Below are 14,053 nucleotides of genomic sequence, written 5' to 3'. Positions count from 1 at the left end.
AGTCAGAACTCACGTCGAATGATCCTATGAACTTGGATGACATGGTATTCTTCGATGAAGAGGAGAGTCGGGAGGTCGCCGTGACCTCAGCGGAGCATCGCGACCCTACGGCGGTGTCTGCTGGCGAGGAGCAGGAGGCCGAATGGCGTGCGGAGGTTCCTATGTCTAGGAAGTGCGCTGTGAGTGCAGACGTTGTTGTCGAACAGGCGGTGAAGCAGATGTGGTCACCTCGCCCTTTGGTGGCGTCGCTAGTTTTGTCGTCACCTGTGGCGGACGCGGTCGAGCGAGCCGGGCGGTCCAAGGAACGGACTAGCACTCGTGTGCCAATGGGACCGGTGCCAACGCCTGGCTTGTAGCCAGAGGAGGCCCTATCTGTTGTGGGTGTGATCGAGTAGTTCGGGCAGTCTGAGGAGCAGACTAGTGCCCGAGCGATGCGCGACTTGTGGTCAGAGGATGCTCCGTCTGCTGCTCCAGTCGGGGAGTCCTGAGCCAGCGATCGCAGCGACCCATAGGCCGAGCAGGAGCTAGTCGGGACGACTCCACCCCCATCCGAAGTGAGGGGGTGTCTGTCGCAGTCTGGGAGCGGCCCTCGTCCCGTAGGTCCATTATTGTCAGGGCCTGCCTTCAGGGTCATGCCGCTCACCTCTTGGTATGTTTCCCTTTGCTGCCCTTCGATCTTTTGCTAATTGAGTCTTTTTGGAGTGTGACCCACTTATAATTTCTATCATGGCCGGGGGATGCCGGGGTTGAGCACCGCTCCGACCCTTGTGTAGGAGACTTGGAGCCTACCCTGCAGCGTTCCCTCTCGGGGGTGGTGCCCCCTGGGGCGGCTGCTGATAAGGCGATGGTGGCGGCGGTGGTGTTGGTGGCGATCTCGGTGCCAATGGCGGGGGTTGCATCTGAGGTAACCCTCAGTGGCCCTTCCTCCACCGGCCATGGTGGAAGAGACGTGGGAGGGCGAGCTCCCTGTCTCATCGGGTGGAGGGCCGCACGGCTTATCCTTGTCGTCGAAGCCAAAGGCGTCGGAGGGAAGGCCGACTGGCATGGCTTATCCACACGGATGAGGTGGTGGAGATCCCATCTGATGACGAGGTGGACATCGCGGCAGAGCCACCGGTGTCGCCGCGGGAGCTGGCGGTAGTCCAGTTGGAGGCTGGGCCCTCCGGCGGTTCACCGGAGGGTAACCTAGAGTGGCCCTGCCCTAAGGACCCATCGAAGGCAAGGTTCATCCTCTGGGATTTCAGAGAGCGTCAGCTCTAGGACATTTTTGGGGGGCAAGGGCCTGCCGCGGTGTCTGAGCTCACCAAGCTGTCCGCGAAGCTCGAAAGCGCCCAAAAATAGGCTCAGTTTGCTTGGTAGTTGGTTGAGGGTGACCTACAGCTCGCCGCAAAGGTGAGTTTCTAGTACTTGTCCTCAACCTTTGAATCTTTCGTTGGTTGTCTTTAGCATGCTTGTTTTTCATAGGATATAAGGAAGATGTCGTCCTGCAAGTCTTCCTTCCTTCAGGCGGAACACACCCGGATGGCTGAGCTCGAGCGCCGGGTAGAGTCTGCTCACCGCGAGTCCCTGGACCGGGCGGCCGAGGCGGCCATAGCGTGGGAGGAGGGACAGCATGCAGCGGAGCGGGCGACTACCACCAAGTAATGGCCTGAGGCGACGAATGGCCACCAGGTGGAGATTGAGGCAGAGTTGCAGGCATCCCAGGCAAGCACCGAGACAGCTCTCCAAGTGGCCTTGGCGGCCCTTAAGCCAGAGCGGAGTGCTTTGGCGTCAGAGCAGGTCACCTTGGAGTCAGCAAGGAAGGCCCTAGAGGTGGAGCGGAGGGCCCGGCCGGAGGTGGACTAGAAGGTGCTCGTGCTCCGAGGCCGGGTGATGGACACAAAGGAGGTGAACACCCGACTGTGTGCGTAGGTGACTCAACAGGCGGAGGAGTTCTCCGCCCTTGAGAATTCTCATGCTGGTACAGTCCCTTTCTTTTTTCATTGTGTTGGTTTCTTTCTTTAGCCTGTTCCTGAGCTTGTCGCCAATCTCTTAGAGCTGGATGGAAAGGTAAAGACACTAGAGTAGGACCTAGAGACGACCAAGGCGAGCCTCAGCCAGAATACGGAGGAGCTGGCCAAGTCCCATGAAGAGCGATGTGCTCTTGAGGGAGACCTTGACTAGTTCCACAACATTGCCCAGCTCATCGTCTCGGAAGTCTTCGGGTCGGTGCCAAGCACTAGCGTGCTTGCTGTCCAGCTAGCGGAGGTCCCAGACACAGTCAAGGACCTTGTCGGGAGTGGGCTGTTTTACGAGGCATCAGGGGTGCTGACCTCGGTGGTGACGTACCACCCGAATCTAGACTTCGCCACTATCTGTGGCGGGTATGCTGAAGGCCTGAGCATGGAGGACATCCAGTCAATCAGGGAGAGCTTGCTGCCGCACGCGCGATCAGTGTCAGAGCAAGTCTCCATCGAGTGAGTGATGGATATTCGCCACGAAGACATGGCCCAAAGCATGCGTGGGGAGGATGCCTCCAACCTGTAGATAGCACGGAGCTTGGTTCGGGGGGAACATTGCCTCGGCCTCGATTGAGCCGAACGTCGTGCTACCGGGGAGTGAGCAGCCTACGCCTTCATCGGTCATGCCGTCAGCTGATGTCATTGGGCCGGTTTAATACCTTGATAAATATAAGTAGTTAGTAAACGTAAGAAGTTTAAGTTTGTGGGGGGAACCTCTGTGTAAAATGTTCGTGTGTGTTTTAATGACTATAATCAATTTTTGTTTTTATGATGGAGTTGCTCCATTCGGGGAAACTTGTTCCCTTTCGTTCCTTATTTTCCCTTAGCATAATTTTGTTTTAAATTTCTTTCTTTCTTGTACCTACTCATTTGTTCCGTAGGCTACAACTTTGTGAGCCCTCAGCGTGGCCCACGAGGCTTGGCCGATCGTAACCGTAGGAAGAGGCGGGGTGCGATCAGTCGGAATATTCTAAAGCAAAGTTACATATGGTAAATTAGAGGAATGAACTGTCCTTTTGTTTGGGTAGGAAGGAGTTTCTCCATATGAAAGTAAAAGAGTACTTAAAGTAAAAACAAAAATAGAGGGGTAGTAGAGCCCCCTAGTGGAGCCCCCGAGTACCTCGAGCCAAAATGTGTTTGGGTCAGGGTGCTTTTATAGGAGCGTTCGCTAAGTAAAGGTAAGACTGAAACTTAGGAAAAGAAGAAACGACATAGCTGTTCCAAGGTGCTCGGAGAGAGCGTCATCATTGTTGTCCTTCAGTCGGTAGGCGTTCGATCGGATCACTTCATCCTTCAGTCATCTAGATCCTTGCCCATTGCGCCCCCTTCTTCGATTGCTGCTTCCTCGCCTTTTTGTTCCTTCGGCCTGCTAGCTTACCTTAGTAGGCGCTTGAGGAGCAGGCAGTCCTTGTAGAGGTGTTTGATGGGGTAGTCGTGGTTGGTGCACGGGCTCTCCATGAGATCATGGAAGTGGCCTGGAGGGTCTTGTTGGGGCTGTGTGCCCGCATGATCGGCCGCAGCGACCGACGTGAAGTTAGCCGATTGGCGGTGATCCTTTCTGTTCTTTTTCCCCTTTGCGTGGAGGGGCCCTCGTCTTGATCCTGGCACTTGGCCTTACCTTTGTCATGGCCTCCATTGAAGCACGGTGGGAACGACGCTTGCTGGAACGGTTGGACAAAGGTCCATGGTCCTAGGAGGTCAGGGCTGGGACTCCGGTCGACGCTGCACGTGTCTCGGTTTGGCTTGAGCCGTGCGTAGATAGGTAGTCTGCATGGGGCGATCATCAAGTCGAGGTGAGGTGCCATGGTGGCTTCCTATGCCATACTCTGTGGTTGTTATGGTGATAGGGTGTAGTGCCCCATCTGCTGCGTCCCTGTTCCTCGGATGGGGAACAAGGTCACGAGTCGGTGTCGCGATGCGGAGCACTCCGCTTGTTGAACGGCAGCGGTCTCCAGCAGTGCCTAGAGGTTTTGGTGGATCGTCCGTTTGCGAGGGTCGTTTGGCATGGGCAGGTCGCGTAGGAGCATTGCCGCGGTGGCAACGTTTTGACTGGCCCAAGCAAACTGCGGGGGATTAGTGCCCTGAACCAGGATGTTGCGTTGGGGCTAATGGGCGCGACCCTGAGCGCCATTCGCTGGTCTATGCGCACGGGGCGCAGTGTGGTGCGCCGAGCACGCTAGTGCAGTCGGTGGCTCATGCAGCCATTGTTGTCGCAGTTCCTCCCAGTGCTCACGTGTGAGCTTGGGGGTCTCCACATGAGGGCCTGGAGGGGCATGAGTCTGTGAGAACTCCGCTTCCATCGGTGGGTGTCTCAGAGGGTCTGCCATGGCACACTCCTAGGACGGACTGTGGCTAGGTGCCATGTTATTGATGCTGGAGCCATCACTCTCGCCATCATCATCCATGAGGTCGAAGAAATAGGTGGGAGCATAGCTCACCATTCCCATGAATTCAGATGTGAGAGGGGGCGGCACGAGCATCCTTCGGAGCCCTTGGGCATATGCATCCGTGGAAGACGCAAGGCCATAGGGGAACTGGCTGTACGGTGGTTGTGTTAGGGACAACGGGGTTCCGCCGGGTAATTGGTGCAAGATAGAGAATAGTAAGTACATAACAGCGTGTATATTACTCACAGCAAGGTTTGAGCAGAGAGTTTGCTTGGAATAAAGCGCAGATGCCGTGTTGTCGAAGTCATGCATCCCGGAGTTGACGAAGGACATCCCTCCAATGGGTGCTGGGTCACGAGCCTCCTTGTGGAGATGTAGTACGTCGAGCCGGTCGGCGACGAAGTTTAGGCTTCCGAAGAGGAAGGCCTAGGATGGCTCGAAGACGGGTGGAACCCACATTCCGGCGGGCGAGAGTGCGGGAAAGTCCAATGAGCCAAAGCGAATCGTATCGCCCAAGCCCACTATGGCAAGGTTAGCGGAAAAGTGGGCCATCCGATGACCAAAAGGTATTGAACGTACATCATCTTCCCCACGGATGGTGCCAACTATCGGTGTAGAATGTGACCAACTAGTAAATATTTGTAGTTTTGCTGTACGTTGTGATCGGAGGTGGCCTAGCACTCAATGACATAGGATTTATATTGGTTCGGACAACGTGCCCTACGTCCAGTCAGGGTCGATCGGTGACTTTATTCCTGAGCCCAGGTGCTCGAAGTTTGTAGTGGGGTTACAAACAAGAAGGAGAAAGATGGGGTGTACAAGAGGTCCGGTCGGCTCCGACCGAAAGGGCCGAGAGTGATAGGAACTTTGCTATGAGCTAGGTGTTCAAGCGTGTGCTTGCGGTCGGAACTTGGTGGTTCTATGGTTGTGAGCTATCGATCTAAGGAACTCTGGCCTACTGGAATCAGTCTTCGATCATTTCGTCTCTTCTGTTGGAGGGAGTTCATCCCCTTTTATAGATGAAGGGGATGGCTTTTATAGGTCAGATGGAGAGGGTACAAATGTTTTTAAGCCTTGTTGTCCACGCTGATGAGGATCGGATAATGGTAGGCCCCCACAACGCTGTTGATGTCACTGTAGAATGTCAGGTGTACGTGGGAGGTGGCGCTGTCTTCTTCAGGAAGGGTTGATGTCAGTACCTGCAAAAAACTATTTCATGCCTAGAGGTATGTGAGGAGCCCCACTATGTTCACCTGATACGGTAAATCCTGGTGCCGATACCGCTATCGATGTCTAGGGACACGCGGGGGATTTTACCGTATGGGAGTTTTAGCGGCCCCTATAATACTATAGTGGGAGATGTCGGCGCCTGTAATACTGTTTATGTCAGGGTGGCTGTAGAGTGCTGTTTCATGCAGGGTATGGTCTCTGGTATAGTGGTTTTGACTTGTGAGCCTTGCCTTGCCTTTCTTCGCACGCCTTCTAGTCCCTTCCGAGCGGGCATCCCTGGTCGGATGGCTCTAGTCGGCTCTGAGTGCACCGGTCGGAGAAGAGCGATGAGCAGGGTTCCTACGAGCTCCGGTCGAAGGGACACGGGGTCAGAGTCGGAAGTAGGGCTCGAGGCAGGTCTTCCGATCGGAGAGGCCGTCTGGAGGCGGCTGAAGCCCGAATTGAGTGCTCTAGTCAGAGAGGTGGGCCAAAGTAGCTGATGAACTAGCGTTGCTCTTCTTGGGCCTGGCCTTGCGGTTGGTTGCTAGACCGTTCCTTTGCCCTATTATTTTTAGACTCTCGGGCCGAGCCTTGGCACAGAAGCCGGTCCCCGAGGGACCCTGGATTTATGAACCCGATATATAATAACATGTATAATATGATATGATGTGATGAATGCATTCTCATAAGTGTTCTCAGCAGCATTGCATTAAGATAATAACATGATAAATTTTCTTTTACTGAGTAAGTGTATATCTCTTCTCTAGTAATTAAACAAATTCTCATCTAAGCAATTTTCTAGACTACAAGACAACAACCACTTTTTTTCATCATTACTGGAGTTATACACATCAAAATAATATGGTTATGGACTTTATGGAAATCTAATGAAATTGCCTACAACTTTTTTTAATCATCTTAATGTGATTCAGTAGTTATCTAGGTTAAATAATTCAATCTTTTAGATCTATCCAGAAAATAAGTATTTGTGACAGCAGGCTTCGAACAGCCATAATTCCTAAACCATAAGGCCTATGACTATGAAAATTTAACACAAGGTAGACAAGTAAGTTATCTACAACTTTATTATTAACAAGTTTTACAGAAAGAATCATTATCATCATGGAATCATCACAACAACAGAAACTATACATGTAACCATCTAGTTGAATTATAAACAATAATTAACTAGTTCCCTACAAACAAATACTTATAAGCCTAAATAATAACATAAACAGGTTATATGCATCACAAATACCATAGAAAACATCATGGTTAAGCCTAACTAATTTATTTATATTCCTTTATTAATTTCTTTTGATAACAAGGTGATTTACAACATAAATATTTCCAGTGCTCAATAAATCTGAGAAAATTATAGTAGCTTAAATATGACCCTAATAGTCTACTGTACAAATTTGATGCCATTTGGATAAGCATAACCACCTCTACAAAAATAACAAGTTACATATGCTTATTTTTATCAAAAATAGTTTAGCATAGTGAAAAGTGGCAAGCAACAAATTTAATATTTTTTTTACTTTCCTCCTAGCATGAGAATACTGTGTAAAAATTTGCATGATCATATGTAATGTATTTTACTCCATTTATTTTCACTAGAAACTAGCAAATTAATTAAGATTAAATAGGAAGACCATATTTCAATTATGCTTACTGTAGGTTTAATATTTTTTTCTAGCTAGAGCATGTCAACACAAGACCAGAAAAATTGAAATCATAATTTTATCACCTTCCTAGCTCAAGTTATGCAATTTACAAGATAGAAACTATTTTAAAAGCACTTATCTTGCTCAATTTAATTCTCCTAGAAAAATACCCTACACAGTAGATTTCATATTTTTATCAAATATTACACTTCATGATGAATTCGACAAAATTTGATTCACCTCATTTAGATACTCCTAGCTCTTGATATAATTTTTGCAAGTTAGTATTCAAATCTGTGAAAAATAAACAAAAACCGACTAAACCCTAACTGCTATGTGCACCCGGTCTATACACCCACTGCGACTGACATGCGGGTCCTGTAGTCAACCTGGCCCCATGCGTCTGTGAGGCCAAGGTAGAGGCGGTGCTCGACCGGCGGCAAACTCACCGATGACAAGGTCACCGGCGGTAGCGTCACCACCGATGTGTTCTCCAACTCAGTCCGCATCGATTAATACCCTAGGTTGGCTCAGAGACTCACTGGAGCTAGCTCGACAGTGGCCATGGTGGTGTGATGATGACGCGCAACAGTGCTCTGGCCGTCTCCGACCGTGACAAGCTCGGGTGAGTACAGCTACGGTTCAAGGGTGACCTAGCGGAGTTCTAGGGTTCGGATTAGGGTCCAGGGTGGCGTCGGTGAGGCATGGCCGCATGCATGGCAACACGGTGGCGCAAGCACGGAGGCGGCACGGTGATGTTCCAGTGAGAAAGGTGACACAAGTGTGCATCCATCTTCCCCATGAGCTTCGCCGTCCTAAGGCTAAACCCTAATGCCTAACTGCGAGAGAGAACAGCGACTGGACAGGCGTGGCCACGTTGACGTGCATGGCGGTGATGCTCTCGGCTCATAGTGGTGCGGCTCGTGTTCCAGCACTGGCGACACGGTAGCCGCTCACGAGCTATGGCTATAGCTTCTAGGACCTATGGCGAAGATGAATTAAGACAGAGAGAGATTGGAGGAGCGATGGTTAGGGCTAGCCACGATAACTCAAAGCTCGGCGGTGCTCCGTGGCCATGGCGGCGAGGGCGATGGCCCATAGGCCTTTACCTTGGCTCAAGTTAAGGCAATGGTGGGTCGATGAGGTGCAAGAGGTGGTGGCGGAGCTATAGGCGAGATGTAGTGGACGGTGGTGCGGTGGTGGCAGCGAGTGAGCTTAGCGGAGGTGCGGCGGTGATGGCTCGGTGCTCGGCTTGCTCTGGCGGGTGAAGGAGAGGCAGAGAGAGAGGGCGAGAGAGCGAGAGTGAGTGAGCGCGGTGGCTTTGCATCCCTTTTCTCGACCTGCTGGCCTGACCAGCCAGGTCAACGCCGGCATGCTACCACCACGCGGCGTGCACGGCCTGGGCCTAGTCGTCCACGATGGCCAGCCGATTTGAATCGGTGAAGTCGATTTAGTCGACTAAAACCACCATCATTGCTCTCCTCTATCTCCTAATTTGTGGCAAATGTTTGAAAACTTCAGTAATACAAAGTGTAGAGCTACATGAGTACTACAACTTTGCTATAATGATCATGGCCTAATTCGAGCTAGTTTTCAAACTACAGTGCTCTAAAGTGGGGTACTCTGAAACTGTAAACCGATTTAGGACTTAGCAAAATTTTCTAAGTTACAAACAGCATTGAGTTGAAACTTGTGAGCTCTATTTGACCATGTTATGCATTGATTTTGCTCATGACCCTTGAATAAAGTTTGTTACCCATGATGTGAACTACAACTTTTATTTAGATCACACAGCATGCAAACACTCTTAGCTACTGTTCAACTTTGGTCAAACTAGCATCATTTCAAAGTAAACCAACACTTAGAAGCAAAATTGACCCATGTCATGAATACAAACATTGCTCCAATTATCATTCTAGGTGTGTCTAAGGTATTTTGGTAACCTCACAACCATCTCATGCATCGATCACATATGATCACAAGCATAATTAAGTATATGAGCAACATCACATGTGATAAAGAGAAACTGAATAAAATGAAACTTCATATGCTCATGCTCATGAATGCTTGGATGATGCTTGTGCTCATGAAATGCAAATGTCAAATGCAATGCTTAACACTAGGGTGTTAGACAAGCGACCACCAATGCGGAGGATACTCGTGGTCCAAGTCCAACCCGGTGGGTGGGCGGGCTGGGCTAATCACCTAACCTTAACCACCAAGGCACGCCAAGGCCCGCTTCTCCCACCCAACATAAATACCCTCCCATCCATGGATCCACCTGGCAAAGGCTTAGCCTTCAGACCAAGATTTCAATCAATCACCCAAGCTCCCTCCCCCAAATCACCTCATCTCCCATCTCGTCGTTTCCTCGGACGCCTCCGACAAGTCACTCGACAGCGATTCTACCCGCGCAAGGTATCAACTTAGTTCACCACTCCAATCTATGTCTGATTTAGATGCTACTTTGATGCAGTTGGATTATGTTTACCATTAGATTTGTTTACCACTTCGATCTATGTCTAATTTAGATGTTGATGCGATTGGATTATGTTTATGCGGTTTGCATTGCCCTGGAATCTAGGGTTTCAAGAGATTCGGGATAAGGAGAGCATTCCCACTGATTAGGAGAGGCTCATCTTTGCTGGCATGTAGCTAGAGGATGGTCACACCATGGCTGACTACAACATTCAAAAGGTGTCTACCCTCCACCTTGTCTTGCGCCTGAGGGGTGGCATGCAGATCTTTGTCAAGACATTAACTGGCAAGACAACAACATTGGAGGTTGAGAGTACTGACACTCGACAATGTTAAGGCCAAGATTCAAGATAAGGAGGGCATTCCACCAGACCAGCAGAGGCTCATCTTTGCTGGCAAGCAGCTTGAGGATGGCCGCACCTTGGCTAACTATAATATCCAGAAGGACTCTATCCTACATCTAGTTTTACGCCTTTGAGGTGGGATGCAGATCTTTGTGAAGACACTTACTGGGAAGACTATCACACTTGAAGTTGAGAACTCTAACACAATTGACAATGTCAAGGCAAACATCTAGGACAAGGAGGGCATCCCACCTGACCAACAACGGCTCATCTTTGCAAGGAAGCAGCTGGAGGATGGACGCACATTGGCTGATTATAATATTTAAACGGAATCCACTCTTCATCTTGTCCTGCATCTCAGATGAGGGATGCAGATCTTTGTCAAGACCTTGACTAGCAAGACTATCACACTTGAGGATGATAGCTCTGACTCAATTGACAATGTCAAGGCGAAGATCTAGAACAAGGAGGGCATCCCACGTAACCAACAGCGGCTCATCTTTGCTGGGAAGCAGCTAGAGGATGGACGCACATTGGTTGATTACAATATCTAGAAGGAATCCACTCTTCTCTTGCTTGCATCTCAAAGGAGGGATGCAGATCTTCGTCAAGACCTTGATTGGCAAGACTATCACACTTGAGGTTGAGAGCTCTAACACAATTGACAATGTCAAGGCAAAGATCTAGGATAAGGAGGGCATCCCACCTGACCAACAGCGACTCATCTTTGCTAGGAAGCAGCTAGAGGATGGATGCACATTGGCTGATTACAATATCTAGAAGGAATCCACTCTTCATCTTGTCTTGCGTCTCAAAGGAGGGATGTAGATCTTTGCCAACACCTTAAAAGGATCTAAACAATGCCTAGAGGGGGTGAATAGGCATATCTAAAAATTTCTGTGTAATCTCAAAGTCAAATGTCAGTGACAGTCGGAAGTCCCGATAGTTTGGGCCAGAACTTTCGGCAGCCGGAAGTTCCGACGCAAACAGGCGGGAGTTCCGACACCTAAGAGAATAGCACTACAAGTGCTAAAACAAACTTTGAGTGAAAGATATCTTACAACCCCACTCTCTAGTGGTAAGATGAAGTGCTGGTGTTGCTCCTTTGACACCGGAAGGTCACCACTCCATAGATCGAGTCCAAACCCTACGAGGAGAGATAGGGAGGAAGACAAACCAACAAGAGCAAATATGATAGCACAAATCACAACAACAACAAGCACATGGGACACAAGAATTTATCTCAAGGTTTGGCAACCTCATAAAGGAGCTCCTACATCCTCATTGTTGAGGTGACCACAAAGGTCAAAGTCTCTTCCACATCCTTGCCTCTCTCAAAGCAACCACAAAGGTTACTTGAGCTTTCCACTAAGAAATTGAGGGTAATATAAACTTCCCAAGGCTCTTCCACAAGATGAAAGCTCTTGGGCGATGCCTAGCCAGCTAGGGTTCCAAGAACTCAAGAGTAACAGACGCAAATCCAACCGACTTGACGAAGAAATCAAGTGCTCAAGCTTGCCAAAGTAATTTTCTCACTCAATCCACTCTCCTTTCACTCAACACCCTAGGGAAATCGAAGATTGGAGCAAGGGGAGAGGAGAGGGGTGCCTTGAATGCTTGGGAGCTATTTTGGACGAAGGTTGGTGAGCAATGAATAAGTTAGTCCCGGTTAGAAGAGAGAAGAGAGCTATTTATACTCAAAGGAAAATCCACCCGTTCAGATCTGAGTTGGAAGTTTCGACACAGATCACCAGAATATTTGGCTCAATGCAAAACACTGTTCACACAGACAGACATGGTGAGCTAGGACTTTCGGCGGGACCCGTTCAGATCTGAGTCAGAAGTTTCCACTGGGCTTGCTCGTATATCGTTGGAACTCCCGGTGGTCGCTGGGACTTTCGTCTTCCATCGGGACTTCTGATAGACATGGTGAGCTAGGACTTCTGGCGGGAACCGACACTTATGGCACCTGGAACTCCCGACTCCCATCGAGACTTTCGACGAGCGAAGATCCGCAGGCAGCTAAGTCGTGAAGTGTCAGGACTTCCGGAGGGAGCCAGAACTTCCGGCACCCGGAACTCCCGACTCCCGTCGGGACTTTCGACGGGCGAAGATGCGCAGGCGGGCTGTGGCTAAGTCAGCAAGTGCCGAGACTTCCGGCACCAAACGTCGGGACTTCCGACTACCAAAAGTTCACAAACTTTGTCCAAGTGTTCGTGAGGTGATTTTGTGTCTCTCTTTTGTTTTTGTTTTTATGCTTGAGCACTCTATCTTCCTCAGACCACTTAAACTTGCATCCCTCTTTAGAGTATGGCATACCTAAACCCAAAACAAAATAAAAAGGCTTTGCAGAGCGCTTTGGGTTCATCCGCTTTTTGCACTTGAACAATTGAGGGATACCATTTCATCTTAGATCAACTCTTTTTAAGCTTTCAATAGACTAAAGCTGCAATATATTTCATTAAGATCTCATTAGCACCTAATTTGGATGTCATCAATACACCGAAACCCACATAGGAAGCAAATGCACTTTCAGACCTTGACTGACAAGACTATCATACTTGAGGTTGAGAACTCTGACACAATTTACAAGGTCAAGGCGAAGATCCAGGACAAGGAGGGCATCCCACCTGACCAACAATGGCTCATCTTTGCTGGGTAGCAGCTGGAGGATGGACGCACATTGGCTAATTACAATATCCAGAAGGAATCCACTCTTCATCTTGTCCTGCGTCTCAGAGGAGGGATGCAGATCTTCATCAAGACCTTGACTGGCGAGACCATCACACTCGAGGTGGAGAGCTCTGACACAATTGACAATGTCAAGCCGAAAATCCAGGACAAGGAGGGCATCTCACATGACCAACAGCGGCTCATCTTTGCTGGGAAGCAGCTGGAGGATGGGCGCACCTTGGCTTACTACAACATACAGAAGGAAACCACTCTTCGTCTTGTCCTGCATCTTAGGGGGGCATGCAAATCTTTGTCAAGACGCTGACAAGACAATCACGTTGGAAGTGGAGAGCTCTGACACCATTGACAATGCCAAGGCCAAAATCCAGGACAAGGAAGGGATTCCTCCATATCAGCAGAGACTCATCTTCACTGGGAAGCAGCTTGAGGACGGGCGTACCTTGGCAGATTACAACATCCACAAGGAATCCACTCTTCATCTCGTCCTGCGACTCTGTGGTGGCCGTGTTAACTGAGGTAGTAGTAATGTGTCCTGCTACGAAGTTAATTCTATGGTTGTAACTTCTGTATTGTGGACAGACAGACATATCCAGGTCTACGAAGTGTTTCAGTTTCGCCGTGTAAACTTTCTATATATAACTGGTGTGTAAACTTTCTATATAATCTGTTGCGTTCGTACTAGTATCTCTTCAGATGTAACTTTGTTTACTTATGTAAAATCATGCTCCTCGGATTCTTTAGGGCATGTTCGGTTAAGCTGAAACGTGGCTAGGAATAATTCCAGTTAACGACGTCTATTCAAATTAGAATACAACTCCAGCCAGAAATATTTCCGGGGACTGTTCCCCTTCAACCGAACGGCCCCCCAGTGGTCCCTAGGTATGCTACCGTTTCAGTGAGGGAGTGTAGCTACTATTGCTGCTATTTTAACAAATTAACATATACATTTAGCAGAGGCCTGTCTGTTTTTAACAAATTAACATATGCATTTGGCAGAGGCCTGTCTGTTTTTCGCGTTTGTTGACTGGACTAGATATGTGCTTATAAGAATCCCCCCCGCACACAAAAAAAAAAACTATGTGCTTATAAGTTGATTTATTTTGTTTGAAAGCAGGCATTTAAAAAAAATGAAGGCAGTCGATTTAGGATGCTGGAGCATTTGCGTTAGTTGACTTATGTGATGGGACCACGGACCAGGAGAGTTTATGTTTGAAAGCAGGTTATATTGATCAGTATATGTTGAAAGCAGGGAATTTAGTATGCTCAGTAAAAGT

At 49.0% G+C, this 14,053-nt stretch overlaps 1 pseudogene; it reads left to right on the top strand.

Moving 5' to 3' along the window:
- Nucleotides 1–9,929: 9,929 nt before the first annotated feature.
- On the top strand, nt 9,930–13,294 carry LOC136466035 (polyubiquitin-like; annotated as a pseudogene).
- The last annotated feature ends 759 nt before the right edge of the window (nt 13,295–14,053 follow it).

The sequence above is a fragment of the Miscanthus floridulus genome, chromosome 7 (genome assembly GCF_019320115.1).
Source record: "Miscanthus floridulus cultivar M001 chromosome 7, ASM1932011v1, whole genome shotgun sequence".
Classification (NCBI taxonomy): domain Eukaryota; kingdom Viridiplantae; phylum Streptophyta; class Magnoliopsida; order Poales; family Poaceae; genus Miscanthus; species Miscanthus floridulus.
This window is presented reverse-complemented; position numbering and strand designations above follow the sequence as displayed.